Below are 13,227 nucleotides of genomic sequence, written 5' to 3' on the forward strand. Positions count from 1 at the left end.
ACGTTTTTGAACTTGAAAATTGTTTTGGTTTCTCTATGAGATAGTAAAAGAAGGTTCAATTTGAAATGCTGCTGTCAACGGCCATTCTAAGCTGAATGTGCCTGCTCTTGTCAGATCGCAGCAGCAATGCAGCTTAAGGCTTGGCAAGTACCAGCATGGGAGACTGGCTGGGAATCCCAAGTTCCGTTGACCTTTTTGAACCTGAAAATTGTGTTAGTTTCTCTATGAGATAGTAAAAGAAGGTTCAAATTGAACAGCTGCTGTCAACGGCCATTCTAAGCTGAATGTGCGTGCTCTTGTCAGATCGCAGCAGCGATGCAGCTTAAGGCTTGGCAAGTACCAGCATGGGAGACTGGCTGGGAATCCCAAGTTCTGGTGACCTTTTTGAACCTGAAAATTGTGTTAGTTTCTCTATGAGATAGCAAAAGAAGGTTCAAATTGAACAGCTGCTGTCAACGGCCATTCTAAGCTTAATGTGCGTGCTCTTGTCAGATCGCAGCATCGATGCAGCTTAAGGCTTGGCAAGTACCAGCATGGGAGACTGGCTTGGAATCCCAAGTTCTGGTGACCTTTTTGAACCTGAAAATTGTGTTAGTTTCTCTATGAGATAGCAAAAGAAGGTTCAAATTCAACAGCTGCTGTCAATGGCCATTCTAAGCTGAATGTGCCTGCTCTTGTCAGATCGCAGCAGCAATGCAGCTTAAGGCTTGGCAAGTACCAGCATGGGAGACTGGCTGGGAATCCCAAGTTCCGTTGACCTTTTTGAACCTGAAAATTGTGTTAGTTTCTCTATGAGATAGTAAAAGAAGGTTCAAATTGAATAGCTGCTGTCAACGGCAATTCTAAGCTGAATGTGCCTGCTCTCGTCAGGTTGCAACAGCAATGCAGCTTAAGGCTTGGCAAGTACCAGCATGGGAGACTGGCTGGGAATCCCAAGTTCCGTTGACCCTTTTGAACCTGAAAATTGTGTTAGTTTCTCTATGAGATAGCAAAAGAAGGTTCAAATTGAACAGCTGCTGTCAACGGCCATTCTAAGCTGAATGTGCGTGCTCTTGTCAGATCGCAGCAGCGATGCAGCTTAAGGCTTGGCAAGTACCAGCATGGGAGACTGTCTTGGAATCCCGAGTTCTGGTGACCTTTTTGAACCTGAAAATTGTGTTAGTTTCTCTATGAGATAGTAAAAGAAGGTTCAAATTGAACAGCTGCTGTCAACGGCCATTCTAAGCTGAATGTGCGTGCTCTTGTCAGATCGCAGCAGCGATGCAGCTTAAGGCTTGGCAAGTTCCAGCATGGGAGACTGGCTGGGAATCCCAAGTTCTGTTTACCTTTTTGAACCTGAAAATTGTGTTAGTTTCTATATAAGATAGTAGAAAAAGGTTCAAATTGAACAACTGCTGTCAATGGCCATTTTAAGCTGAATGTGCCTGCTCTCGCCAGATCGCAGCAGCAATGCAGCTTAAGGCTAGGCAAGTACCAGCATGGGAGACTGGCTGGGAATCCCAAGTTCCGTTGCCCTTTTTGAACCTGAAAATTGTGTTAGTCTCTCTATGAGATAGTAAAAGAAGGTTCAAATTGAACAGCTGCTGTCAACGGCCATTCTAAGCTGAATGTGCGTGCTCTTGTCAGATCGCAGCAGCGATGCAGCTTAAGGCTTGGCAAGTACCAGCATGGGAGACTGGCTTGGAATCCCAAGTTCTGGTGACCTTTTTGAACCTGAAAATTGTGTTAGTTTCTATATGAGATAGTAGAAGAAGGTTCAAATTGAACAACTGCTGTCAATGGCCATTCTAAGCTGAATGTGCCTGCTCTCGTCAGATCGCAGCAGCAATGCAGCTTAAGGCTTGGCAAGTACCAGCATGGGAGACTGGCTGGGAATCCCAAGTTCCGTTGACCTTTTTGAACCTGAAAATTGTGTTTGTTTCTCTATGAGATAGTAAAAGAAGGTTCAAATTGAACAGCTGCTGTCAACGGCCATTCTAAGCTGAATGTGCGTGCTCTTGTCAGATCGCAGCAGCAATGCAGCTTAAGGCTTGGCAAGTACCAGCATGGGAGACTGGCTGGGAATCCCAAGTTCTGGTGACCTTTTTGAACCTGAAAATTGTGTTAGTTTCTCTATGAGATAGTAGAAGAAGGTTCAAATTGAACAACTGCTGTCAACGGCCATTCTAAGCTGAATGTGTGTGCTCTTTTCAGATCGCAGCAGCGATGCAGCTTAAGGCTTGGCAAGTACCAGCATGGGAGACTGGCTGGGAATCCCAAGTTCTGTTGACCTTTTTGAACCTTAAAATTGTGTTAGTTTCTCTATGAGATAGTAAAAGAAGGTTCAAATTGAACAGCTGCTGTCAACGGCAATTCTAAGCTGAATGTGCCTGCTCTCGTCAGATTGCAGCAGCAATGCAGCTTAAGGCTTGGCAAGTACCAGCATGGGAGACTGGCTGGGAATCTCAAGTTCTGTTGACCTTTTTGAACCTGAAAATGTGTTAGTTTCTCTATGAGATAGTAAAAGAAGGTTCAAATTGAACAGCTGCTGTCAACGGCCATTCTAAGCTGAATTTGCCTGCTCTCGTCAGATCGCAGCAGCAATGCAACTTAAGGCTTGGCAAATACCAGCATGGGAGACTGGCTGGGAATTCCAAGTTCCGTTGACCTTTTTGAACCTGAAAATTGTGTTAGTTTCTCTATGAGATAGTAAAAGAAGGTTCAAATTGAACAGCTGCTGTCAACGGCAATTCTAAGCTGAATGTGCCTGCTCTCGTCAGATTACAGCAGCAATGCAGCTTAAGGCTTGGCAAGTACCAGCATGGGAGACTGGCTGGGAATCCCAAGTTCTGTTGACCTTTTTGAACCTGAAAATGTGTTAGTTTCTCTATGAGATAGTAAAAGAAGGTTCAAATTGAACAGCTGCTGTCAACGGCCATTCTAAGCTGAATGTGCCTGCTCTCGTCAGATCGCAGCAGCAATGCAGCTTAAGGCTTGGCAAGTACCAGCATGGGAGACTGGCTGGGAATCCCAAGTTCCGTTGACCTTTTTGAACCTGAAAATTGTGTTAGTTTCTCTATGAGATAGTAAAAGAAGGTTCAAATTGAACAGCTGCTGTCAACGGCCATTCTAAGCTGAATATGCCTGCTCTCGTCAGATCGCAGCAGCAATGCAGCTTAAGCCTTGGCAAGTACCAGCATGGGAGACTGGCTTGGAATCCCAAGTTCTGGTGACCTTTTTGAACCTGAAAATTGTGTTAGTTTCTCTATGAGATAGCAAAAGAAGGTTCAAATTGAACAGCTGCTGTCAACGGCCATTCTAAGCTGAATGTGTGTGCTCTTGTCAGATCGCAGCAGCGATGCAGCTTAAGGCTTGGCAAGTACCAGCATGGGAGACTGGCTGGGAATCCCAAGTTCTGGTGACCTTTTTGAACCTGAAAATTGTGTTAGTTTCTCTATGAGATAGTAAAAGAAGGTTCAAATTGAACAGCTGCTGTCAACGGCCATTCTAAGCTGAATGTGCGTGCTCTTGTCAGATCGCAGCAGCGATGCAGCTTAAGGCTTGGCAAGTACCAGCATGGGAGACTGGCTTGGAATCCCAAGTTCTGGTGACCTTTTTGAACCTGAAAATTGTGTTAGTTTCTCTATGAGATAGTAAAAGAAGGTTCAAATTGAACAGCTGCTGTCAACGGCCATTCTAAGCTGAATATGCCTGCTCTCGTCAGATCGCAGCAGCAATGCAGCTTAAGGCTTGGCAAGTACCAGCATGGGAGACTGGCTTGGAATCCCAAGTTCTGTTGACCTTTTTGAACCTGAAAATTGTGTTAGTTTCTCTATGAGATAGCAAAAGAAGGTTCAAATTGAACAGCTGCTGTCAACGGCCATTCTAAGCTGAATGTGTGTGCTCTTGTCAGATCGCAGCAGCGATGCAGCTTAAGGCTTGGCAAGTACCAGCATGGGAGACTGGCTGGGAATCCCAAGTTCTGGTGACCTTTTTGAACCTGAAAATTGTGTTAGTTTCTCTATGAGATAGTAGAAGAAGGTTCAAATTGAACAACTGCTGTCAATGGCCATTCTAAGCTGAATGTGCCTGCTCTCGTCAGATCGCAGCAGCAATGCAGCTTAAGGCTTGGCAAGTACCAGCATGGGAGACTGGCTGGGAATCCCAAGTTCTGGTGACCTTTTTGAACCTGAAAATTGTGTTAGTTTCTATATAAGATAGTAGAAGAAGGTTCAAATTGAACCACTGCTGACAATGGCCATTCTAAGCTGAATGTGCCTGCTCTCGCCAGATCGCAGCAGCAATGCAGCTTAAGGCTTGGCAAGTACCAGCATGGGAGACTGGCTGGGAATCCCAAGTTCCGTTGCCCTTTTTGAACCTGAAAATTGTGTTAGTTTCTCTATGAGATAGTAAAAGAACTTTCAAATTGAACAGCTGCTGTCAACGGCCATTCTAAGCTGAATGTGCGTGCTCTTGTCAGATCGCAGCAGCGATGCAGCTTAAGTCTTGGCAAGTACCAGCATGGGAGACTGGCTTGGAATCCCAAGTTCTGGTGACCTTTTTGAACCTGAAAATTGTGTTAGTTTCTATATGAGATAGTAGAAGAAGGTTCAAATTGAACAACTGCTGTCAATGGCCATTCTAAGCTGAATGTGCCTGCTCTCGTCAGATCGCAGCAGCAATGCAGCTTAAGGCTTGGCAAGTACCAGCATGGGAGACTGGCTGGGAATCCCAAGTTCCGTTGACCTTTTTGAACCTGAAAATTGTGTTAGTTTCTCTATGAGATAGCAAAAGAAGGTTCAAATTGAACAGCTGCTGTCAACGGCCATTCTAAGCTGAATGTGCCTGCTCTCGTCAGATCGCAGCAGCGATGCAGCTTAAGGCTTGGCAAGTTCCAGCATGGGAGACTGGCTGGGAATCCCAAGTTCCGTTGACCTTTTTGAACTTGAAAATTGTTTTAGTTTCTCTATGAGATAGTAAAAGAAGGTTCAATTTGAAATGCTCCTGTCAACGGCCATTCTAAGCTGAATGTGCCTGCTCTTGTCAGATCGCAGCAGCAATGCAGCTTAAGGCTTGGCAAGTACCAGCATGGGAGACTGGCTGGGAATCCCAAGTTCCGTTGACCTTTTTGAACCTGAAAATTGTGTTAGTTTCTCTATGAGATAGTAAAAGAAGGTTCAAATTGAACAGCTGCTGTCAACGGCCATTCTAAGCTGAATGTGCGTGCTCTTGTCAGATCGCAGCAGCGATGCAGCTTAAGTCTTGGCAAGTACCAGCATGGGAGACTGGCTTGGAATCCCAAGTTCTGGTGACCTTTTTGAACCTGAAAATTGTGTTAGTTTCTATATGAGATAGTAGAAGAAGGTTCAAATTGAACAACTGCTGTCAACGGCCATTCTAAGCTGAATGTGCCTGCTCTTGTCAGATCGCAGCAGCGATGCAGCTTAAGACTTGGCAAGTACCAGCATGGGAGACTGGCTGGGAATCCCAAGTTCTGTTGACCTTTTTGAACCTGAAAATTGTGTTAGTTTCTCTATGAGATAGTAAAAGAAGGTTCAAATTGAACAGCTGCTGTCAACGGCCATTCTAAGCTGAATGTGCGTGCTCTCGTCAGATCGCAGCAGCAATGCAGCTTAAGGCTTGGCAAGTACCAGCATGGGAGACTGGCTGGGAATCCCAAGTTCCGTTGACCTTTTTGAACCTGAAAATTGTGTTAGTTTCTCTATGAGATAGTAAAAGAAGGTTCAAATTGAACAACTGCTGTCAACGGCCATTCTAAGCTGAATGTGCCTGCTCTCGTCAGATCGCAGCAGCAATGCAGCTTAAGGCTTGGCAAGTACCAGCATGGGAGACTGGCTGGGAATCCCAAGTTCTGTTGACCTTTTTGAACTTGAAAATGTGTTAGTTTCTCTATGAGATAGTAAAAGAAGGTTCAAATTGAACAGCTGCTGTCAACGGCCATTCTAAGCTGAATGTGCGTGCTCTTGTCAGATCGCAGCAGCGATGCAGCTTAAGTCTTGGCAAGTACCAGCATGGGAGACTGGCTTGGAATCCCAAGTTCTGGTGACCTTTTTGAACCTGAAAATTGTGTTAGTTTCTATATGAGATAGTAGAAGAAGGTTCAAATTGAACAACTGCTGTCAATGGCCATTCTAAGCTGAATGTGCCTGCTCTCGTCAGATCGCAGCAGCAATGCAGCTTAAGGCTTGGCAAGTACCAGCATGGGAGACTGGCTGGGAATCCCATGTTCTGTTGACCTTTTTGAACCTGAAAATGTGTTAGTTTCTCTATGAGATAGTAAAAGAAGGTTCAAATTGAACAGCTGCTGTCAACGGCCATTCTAAGCTGAATGTGCGTGATCTTGTCAGATTGCAGCAGCGATGCAGCTTAAGACTTGGCAAGTACCAGCATGGGAGACTGGCTTGGAATCCCAAGTTCTGGTGACCTTTTTGAACCTGAAAATTGTGTTAGTTTCTCTATGAGATAGCAAAAGAAGGTTCAAATTGAACAGCTGCTGTCAACGGCCATTCTAAGCTGAATGTGCCTGCTCTTGTCAGATTGCAGCAGCAATGCAGCTTAAGGCTTGGCAAGTACCAGCATGGGAGACTGGCTTGGAATCCCAAGTTCTGGTGACCTTTTTGAACCTGAAAATTGTGTTAGTTTCTATATAAGATAGTAGAAGAAGGTTCAAATTGAACAACTGCAGTCAATGGCTATTCTAAGCTGAATGTGCCTGCTCTCGCCAGATCGCAGCAGCAATGCAGCTTAAGGCTTGGCAAGTACCAGCATGGGAGACTGGCTGGGAATCCCAAGTTCCGTTGCCCTTTTTGAACCTGAAAATTGTGTTAGTTTCTCTATGAGATAGTAAAAGAAGGTTCAAATTGAACAGCTGCTGTCAACGGCCATTCTAAGCTGAATGTGCGTGCTCTTGTCAGATCGCAGCAGCGATGCAGCTTAAGGCTTGGCAAGTTCCAGCATGGGAGACTGGCTGGGAATCCCAAGTTCTGTTGACGTTTTTGAACTTGAAAATTGTTTTGGTTTCTCTATGAGATAGTAAAAGAAGGTTCAATTTGAAATGCTGCTGTCAACGGCCATTCTAAGCTGAATGTGCCTGCTCTTGTCAGATCGCAGCAGCAATGCAGCTTAAGGCTTGGCAAGTACCAGCATGGGAGACTGGCTGGGAATCCCAAGTTCCGTTGACCTTTTTGAACCTGAAAATTGTGTTAGTTTCTCTATGAGATAGTAAAAGAAGGTTCAAATTGAACAGCTGCTGTCAATGGCCATTCTAAGCTGAATGTGCGTGCTCTTGTCAGATCGCAGCAGCGATGCAGCTTAAGGCTTGGCAAGTACCAGCATGGGAGACTGGCTGGGAATCCCAAGTTCTGGTGACTTTTTTGAACCTGAAAATTGTGTTAGTTTCTCTATGAGATAGTAAAAGAAGGTTCAAATTGAACAGCTGCTGTCAACGGCCATTCTAAGCTGAATGTGCCTGCTCTCGTCAGATCGCTGCAGCAATGCAGCTTAAGGCTTGGCAAGTACCAGCATGGGAGACTGGCTGGGAATCCCAAGTTCTGGTGACCTTTTTGAACCTGAAAATTGTGTTAGTTTCTCTATGAGATAGTAAAAGAAGGTTCAAATTGAACAGCTGCTGTCAACGGCCATTCTAAGCTGAATGTGCCTGCTCTCGTCAGATCGCAGCAGCAATGCAGCTTAAGGCTTGGCAAGTACCAGCATGGGAGACTGGCTGGGAATCCCAAGTTCTGTTGACCTTTTTGAACCTGAAAATGTGTTAGTTTCTCTATGAGATAGTAAAAGAAGGTTCAAATTGAACAGCTGCTGTCAACGGCCATTCTAAGCTGAATGTGCGTGCTCTTGTCAGATCGCAGCAGCGATGCAGCTTAAGTCTTGGCAAGTACCAGCATGGGAGACTGGCTTGGAATCCCAAGTTCTGGTGACCTTTTTGAACCTGAAAATTGTGTTAGTTTCTATATGAGATAGTAGAAGAAGGTTCAAATTGAACAACTGCTGTCAACGGCCATTCTAAGCTGAATGTGCCTGCTCTTGTCAGATCGCAGCAGCGATGCAGCTTAAGACTTGGCAAGTACCAGCATGGGAGACTGGCTGGGAATCCCAAGTTCTGTTGACCTTTTTGAACCTGAAAATTGTGTTAGTTTCTCTATGAGATAGTAAAAGAAGGTTCAAATTGAACAGCTGCTGTCAACGGCCATTCTAAGCTGAATGTGCGTGCTCTCGTCAGATCGCAGCAGCAATGCAGCTTAAGGCTTGGCAAGTACCAGCATGGGAGACTGGCTGGGAATCCCAAGTTCCGTTGACCTTTTTGAACCTGAAAATTGTGTTAGTTTCTCTATGAGATAGTAAAAGAAGGTTCAAATTGAACAACTGCTGTCAACGGCCATTCTAAGCTGAATGTGCCTGCTCTCGTCAGATCGCAGCAGCAATGCAGCTTAAGGCTTGGCAAGTACCAGCATGGGAGACTGGCTGGGAATCCCAAGTTCTGTTGACCTTTTTGAACTTGAAAATGTGTTAGTTTCTCTATGAGATAGTAAAAGAAGGTTCAAATTGAACAGCTGCTGTCAACGGCCATTCTAAGCTGAATGTGCGTGCTCTTGTCAGATCGCAGCAGCGATGCAGCTTAAGTCTTGGCAAGTACCAGCATGGGAGACTGGCTTGGAATCCCAAGTTCTGGTGACCTTTTTGAACCTGAAAATTGTGTTAGTTTCTATATGAGATAGTAGAAGAAGGTTCAAATTGAACAACTGCTGTCAATGGCCATTCTAAGCTGAATGTGCCTGCTCTCGTCAGATCGCAGCAGCAATGCAGCTTAAGGCTTGGCAAGTACCAGCATGGGAGACTGGCTGGGAATCCCAAGTTCTGTTGACCTTTTTGAACCTGAAAATGTGTTAGTTTCTCTATGAGATAGTAAAAGAAGGTTCAAATTGAACAGCTGCTGTCAACGGCCATTCTAAGCTGAATGTGCGTGCTCTTGTCAGATTGCAGCAGCGATGCAGCTTAAGACTTGGCAAGTACCAGCATGGGAGACTGGCTTGGAATCCCAAGTTCTGGTGACCTTTTTGAACCTGAAAATTGTGTTAGTTTCTCTATGAGATAGCAAAAGAAGGTTCAAATTGAACAGCTGCTGTCAACGGCCATTCTAAGCTGAATGTGCCTGCTCTTGTCAGATTGCAGCAGCAATGCAGCTTAAGGCTTGGCAAGTACCAGCATGGGAGACTGGCTTGGAATCCCAAGTTCTGGTGACCTTTTTGAACCTGAAAATTGTGTTAGTTTCTATATAAGATAGTAGAAGAAGGTTCAAATTGAACAACTGCTGTCAATGGCTATTCTAAGCTGAATGTGCCTGCTCTCGCCAGATCGCAGCAGCAATGCAGCTTAAGGCTTGGCAAGTACCAGCATGGGAGACTGGCTGGGAATCCCAAGTTCCGTTGCCCTTTTGAACCTGAAAATTGTGTTAGTTTCTCTATGAGATAGTAAAAGAAGGTTCAAATTGAACAGCTGCTGTCAACGGCCATTCTAAGCTGAATGTGCGTGCTCTTGTCAGATCGCAGCAGCGATGCAGCTTAAGGCTTGGCAAGTTCCAGCATGGGAGACTGGCTGGGAATCCCAAGTTCTGTTGACGTTTTTGAACTTGAAAATTGTTTTGGTTTCTCTATGAGATAGTAAAAGAAGGTACAATTTGAAATGCTGCTGTCAACGGCCATTCTAAGCTGAATGTGCCTGCTCTTGTCAGATCGCAGCAGCAATGCAGCTTAAGGCTTGGCAAGTACCAGCATGGGAGACTGGCTGGGAATCCCAAGTTCTGGTGACTTTTTTGAACCTGAAAATTGTGTTAGTTTCTCTATGAGATAGTAAAAGAAGGTTCAAATTGAACAGCTGCTGTCAACGGCCATTCTAAGCTGAATGTGCCTGCTCTCGTCAGATCGCTGCAGCAATGCAGCTTAAGGCTTGGCAAGTACCAGCATGGGAGACTGGCTGGGAATCCCAAGTTCCGTTGACCTTTTTGAACCTGAAAATTGTGTTAGTTTCTCTATGAGATAGTAAAAGAAGGTTCAAATTGAACAGCTGCTGTCAACGGCCATTCTAAGCTGAATGTGCCTGCTCTCGTCAGATCGCAGCAGCAATGCAGCTTAAGGCTTGGCAAGTACCAGCATGGGAGACTGGCTGGGAATCCCAAGTTCTGTTGACCTTTTTGAACCTGAAAATGTGTTAGTTTCTCTATGAGATAGTAAAAGAAGGTTCAAATTGAACAGCTGCTGTCAACGGCCATTCTAAGCTGAATGTGCGTGCTCTTGTCAGATCGCAGCAGCGATGCAGCTTAAGGCTTGGCAAGTACCAGCATGGGAGACTGGCTTGGAATCCCAAGTTCTGGTGACCTTTTTGAACCTGAAAATTTTGTTAGTTTCTCTATGAGATAGTAAAAGAAGGTTCAAATTGAACAGCTGCTGTCAACGGCCTTTCTAAGCTGAATGTGCGTGCTCTTGTCAGATCGCAGCAGCGATGCAGCTTAAGGCTTGGCAAGTTCCAGCATGGGAGACTGGCTGGGAATCCCAAGTTCTGTTGACCTTTTTGAACTTGAAAATTGTTTTAGTTTCTCTATGAGATAGTAAAAGAAGGTTCAATTTGAAATGCTGCTGTCAACGGCCATTCTAAGCTGAATGTGCCTGCTCTTGTCAGATCGCAGCAGCAATGCAGCTTAAGGCTTGGCAAGTACCAGCATGGGAGACTGGCTGGGAATCCCAAGTTCCGTTGACCTTTTTGAACCTGAAAATTGTGTTAGTTTCTCTATGAGATAGTAAAAGAAGGTTCAAATTGAACAGCTGCTGTCAACGGCCATTCTAAGCTGAATGTGCGTGCTCTTGTCAGATCGCAGCAGCGATGCAGCTTAAGGCTTGGCAAGTACCAGCATGGGAGACTGGCTGGGAATCCCAAGTTCTGGTGACTTTTTTGTACCTGAAAATTGTGTTAGTTTCTCTATGAGATAGTAGAAGAAGGTTCAAATTGAACAACTGCTGTCATCGGCCATTCTAAGCTGAATGTGTGTGCTCTTGTCAGATCGCAGCAGCGATGCAGCTTAAGGCTTGGCAAGTACCAGCATGGGAGACTGGCTGGGAATCCCAAGTTCTGTTGACCTTTTTGAACCTTAAAATTGTGTTAGTTTCTCTATGAGATAGTAAAAGAAGGTTCAAATTGAACAGCTGCTGTCAACGGCCATTCTAAGCTGAATGTGCGTGCTCTTTTCAGATCGCAGCAGCGATGCAGCTTAAGGCTTCGCAAGTACCAGCATGGGAGACTGGCTTGGAATCCCAAGTTCTGGTGACCTTTTTGAACCTGAAAATTGTGTTAGTTTCTATATGAGATAGTAGAAGAAGGTTCAAATTGAACAACTGCTGTCAATGGCCATTCGAAGCTGAATGTGCCTGCTCTCGTCAGATCGCAGCAGCAATGCAGCTTAAGGCTTGGCAAGTACCAGCATGGGAGACTGGCTGGGAATCCCAAGTTCCGTTGACCTTTTTGAACCTGAAAATTGTGTTAGTTTCTCTATGAGATAGTAAAAGAAGGTTCAAATTGAACAGCTGCTGTCAACGGCCATTCTAAGCTGAATGTGCCTGCTCTCGTCAGATCGCAGCAGCAATGCAGCTTAAGGCTTGGCAAGTACCAGCATGGGAGACTGGCTGGGAATCCCAAGTTCTGTTAACCTTTTTGAACCTGAAAATGTGTTAGTTTCTCTATGAGATAGTAAAAGAAGGTTCAAATTGAACAGCTGCTGTCAACGGCCATTCTAAGCTGAATGTGCGTGCTCTTGTCAGATCGCAGCAGCGATGCAGCTTAAGGCTTGGCAAGTACCAGCATGGGAGACTGGCTTGGAATCCCGAGTTCTGGTGACCTTTTTGAACCTGAAAATTGTGTTAGTTTCTCTATGAGATAGCAAAAGAAGGTTCAAATTGAGCAGCTGCTGTCAACGGCCATTCTAAGCTGAATGTGCCTGCTCTTGTCAGATTGCAGCAGCAATGCAGCTTAAGGCTTGGCAAGTACCAGCATGGGAGACTGGCTTGGAATCCCAAGTTCTGGTGACCTTTTTGAACCTGAAAATTGTGTTAGTTTCTATATAAGATAGTAGAAGAAGGTTCAAATTGAACCACTGCTGACAATGGCCATTCTAAGCTGAATGTGCCTGCTCTCGCCAGATCGCAGCAGCAATGCAGCTTAAGGCTTGGCAAGTACCAGCATGGGAGACTGGCTGGGAATCCCAAGTTCCGTTGCCCTTTTTGAACCTGAAAATTGTGTTAGTTTCTCTATGAGATAGTAAAAGAACTTTCAAATTGAACAGCTGCTGTCAACGGCCATTCTAAGCTGAATGTGCGTGCTCTTGTCAGATCGCAGCAGCGATGCAGCTTAAGTCTTGGCAAGTACCAGCATGGGAGACTGGCTTGGAATCCCAAGTTCTGGTGACCTTTTTGAACCTGAAAATTGTGTTAGTTTCTATATGAGATAGTAGAAGAAGGTTCAAATTGATCAACTGCTGTCAATGGCCATTCTAAGCTGAATGTGCCTGCTCTCGTCAGATCGCAGCAGCAATGCAGCTTAAGGCTTGGCAAGTACCAGCATGGGAGACTGGCTGGGAATCCCAAGTTCTGTTGACCTTTTTGAACCTGAAAATTGTGTTAGTTTCTCTATGAGATAGCAAAAGAAGGTTCAAATTGAACAGCTGCTGTCAACGGCCATTCTAAGCTGAATGTGCCTGCTCTTGTCAGATCGCAGTAGCGATGCAGCTTAAGGCTTGGCAAGTTCCAGCATGGGAGACTGGCTGGGAATCCCAAGTTCCGTTGACCTTTTTGAACCTGAAAATTGTGTTAGTTTCTCTATGAGATAGTAAAAGAAGGTTCAAATTGAACAGCTGCTGTCAACGGCCATTCTAAGCTGAATGTGCGTGCTCTTGTCAGATCGCAGCAGCGATGCAGCTTAAGGCTTGGCAAGTTCCAGCATGGGAGACTGGCTGGGAATCCCAAGTTCTGTTGACCTCTTTGAACTTGAAAATTGTTTTAGTTTCTCTATGAGATAGTAAAAGAAGGTTCAATTTGAAATGCTGCTGTCAACGGCCATTCTAAGCTGAATGTGCCTGCTCTTGTCAGATCGCAGCAGCAATGCAGCTTAAGGCTTGGCAAGTACCAGCATGGGAGACTGGCTGGGAATCCCAAGTTCCGTTGACCTTTT

The 13,227-nt window shown here is 45.1% G+C and overlaps 30 pseudogenes; all 30 read left to right on the top strand.

The window, feature by feature from the left end:
• Positions 1-73: 73 nt before the first annotated feature.
• On the top strand, positions 74-192 carry LOC140088901 (5S ribosomal RNA; annotated as a pseudogene).
• A 448-nt stretch (positions 193-640) lies between these two features.
• On the top strand, positions 641-759 carry LOC140092719 (5S ribosomal RNA; annotated as a pseudogene).
• A 1,015-nt stretch (positions 760-1,774) lies between these two features.
• Positions 1,775-1,893, top strand: LOC140082685 (5S ribosomal RNA; annotated as a pseudogene).
• A 448-nt stretch (positions 1,894-2,341) lies between these two features.
• LOC140097530 (5S ribosomal RNA) lies at positions 2,342-2,460 on the top strand (annotated as a pseudogene).
• Positions 2,461-2,906: 446 nt separating this feature from the next.
• On the top strand, positions 2,907-3,025 carry LOC140091576 (5S ribosomal RNA; annotated as a pseudogene).
• A 637-nt stretch (positions 3,026-3,662) lies between these two features.
• On the top strand, positions 3,663-3,781 carry LOC140089933 (5S ribosomal RNA; annotated as a pseudogene).
• A 259-nt stretch (positions 3,782-4,040) lies between these two features.
• Positions 4,041-4,159, top strand: LOC140095724 (5S ribosomal RNA; annotated as a pseudogene).
• A 70-nt stretch (positions 4,160-4,229) lies between these two features.
• On the top strand, positions 4,230-4,348 carry LOC140097874 (5S ribosomal RNA; annotated as a pseudogene).
• A 259-nt stretch (positions 4,349-4,607) lies between these two features.
• Positions 4,608-4,726, top strand: LOC140082686 (5S ribosomal RNA; annotated as a pseudogene).
• Positions 4,727-4,796: 70 nt separating this feature from the next.
• Positions 4,797-4,915, top strand: LOC140089167 (5S ribosomal RNA; annotated as a pseudogene).
• Positions 4,916-4,985: 70 nt separating this feature from the next.
• Positions 4,986-5,104, top strand: LOC140088902 (5S ribosomal RNA; annotated as a pseudogene).
• A 259-nt stretch (positions 5,105-5,363) lies between these two features.
• Positions 5,364-5,482, top strand: LOC140095073 (5S ribosomal RNA; annotated as a pseudogene).
• Positions 5,483-5,552: 70 nt separating this feature from the next.
• On the top strand, positions 5,553-5,671 carry LOC140087321 (5S ribosomal RNA; annotated as a pseudogene).
• Positions 5,672-5,741: 70 nt separating this feature from the next.
• On the top strand, positions 5,742-5,860 carry LOC140079205 (5S ribosomal RNA; annotated as a pseudogene).
• A 258-nt stretch (positions 5,861-6,118) lies between these two features.
• Positions 6,119-6,237, top strand: LOC140092115 (5S ribosomal RNA; annotated as a pseudogene).
• An 825-nt stretch (positions 6,238-7,062) lies between these two features.
• LOC140088903 (5S ribosomal RNA) lies at positions 7,063-7,181 on the top strand (annotated as a pseudogene).
• A 259-nt stretch (positions 7,182-7,440) lies between these two features.
• LOC140098244 (5S ribosomal RNA) lies at positions 7,441-7,559 on the top strand (annotated as a pseudogene).
• Positions 7,560-7,629: 70 nt separating this feature from the next.
• LOC140079206 (5S ribosomal RNA) lies at positions 7,630-7,748 on the top strand (annotated as a pseudogene).
• A 258-nt stretch (positions 7,749-8,006) lies between these two features.
• Positions 8,007-8,125, top strand: LOC140095074 (5S ribosomal RNA; annotated as a pseudogene).
• A 70-nt stretch (positions 8,126-8,195) lies between these two features.
• On the top strand, positions 8,196-8,314 carry LOC140087322 (5S ribosomal RNA; annotated as a pseudogene).
• A 70-nt stretch (positions 8,315-8,384) lies between these two features.
• On the top strand, positions 8,385-8,503 carry LOC140079208 (5S ribosomal RNA; annotated as a pseudogene).
• Positions 8,504-8,761: 258 nt separating this feature from the next.
• LOC140083716 (5S ribosomal RNA) lies at positions 8,762-8,880 on the top strand (annotated as a pseudogene).
• Positions 8,881-9,893: 1,013 nt separating this feature from the next.
• On the top strand, positions 9,894-10,012 carry LOC140086152 (5S ribosomal RNA; annotated as a pseudogene).
• A 70-nt stretch (positions 10,013-10,082) lies between these two features.
• Positions 10,083-10,201, top strand: LOC140079210 (5S ribosomal RNA; annotated as a pseudogene).
• Positions 10,202-10,648: 447 nt separating this feature from the next.
• Positions 10,649-10,767, top strand: LOC140088905 (5S ribosomal RNA; annotated as a pseudogene).
• Positions 10,768-11,404: 637 nt separating this feature from the next.
• On the top strand, positions 11,405-11,523 carry LOC140093686 (5S ribosomal RNA; annotated as a pseudogene).
• Positions 11,524-11,593: 70 nt separating this feature from the next.
• Positions 11,594-11,712, top strand: LOC140089394 (5S ribosomal RNA; annotated as a pseudogene).
• Positions 11,713-12,537: 825 nt separating this feature from the next.
• LOC140083717 (5S ribosomal RNA) lies at positions 12,538-12,656 on the top strand (annotated as a pseudogene).
• A 70-nt stretch (positions 12,657-12,726) lies between these two features.
• On the top strand, positions 12,727-12,845 carry LOC140097686 (5S ribosomal RNA; annotated as a pseudogene).
• A 259-nt stretch (positions 12,846-13,104) lies between these two features.
• LOC140088906 (5S ribosomal RNA) lies at positions 13,105-13,223 on the top strand (annotated as a pseudogene).
• Positions 13,224-13,227: the final 4 nt, after the last annotated feature.

The sequence above is a fragment of the Engystomops pustulosus genome, chromosome 9 (assembly GCF_040894005.1).
Source record: "Engystomops pustulosus chromosome 9, aEngPut4.maternal, whole genome shotgun sequence".
In the NCBI taxonomy this organism is placed as follows: domain Eukaryota; kingdom Metazoa; phylum Chordata; class Amphibia; order Anura; family Leptodactylidae; genus Engystomops; species Engystomops pustulosus.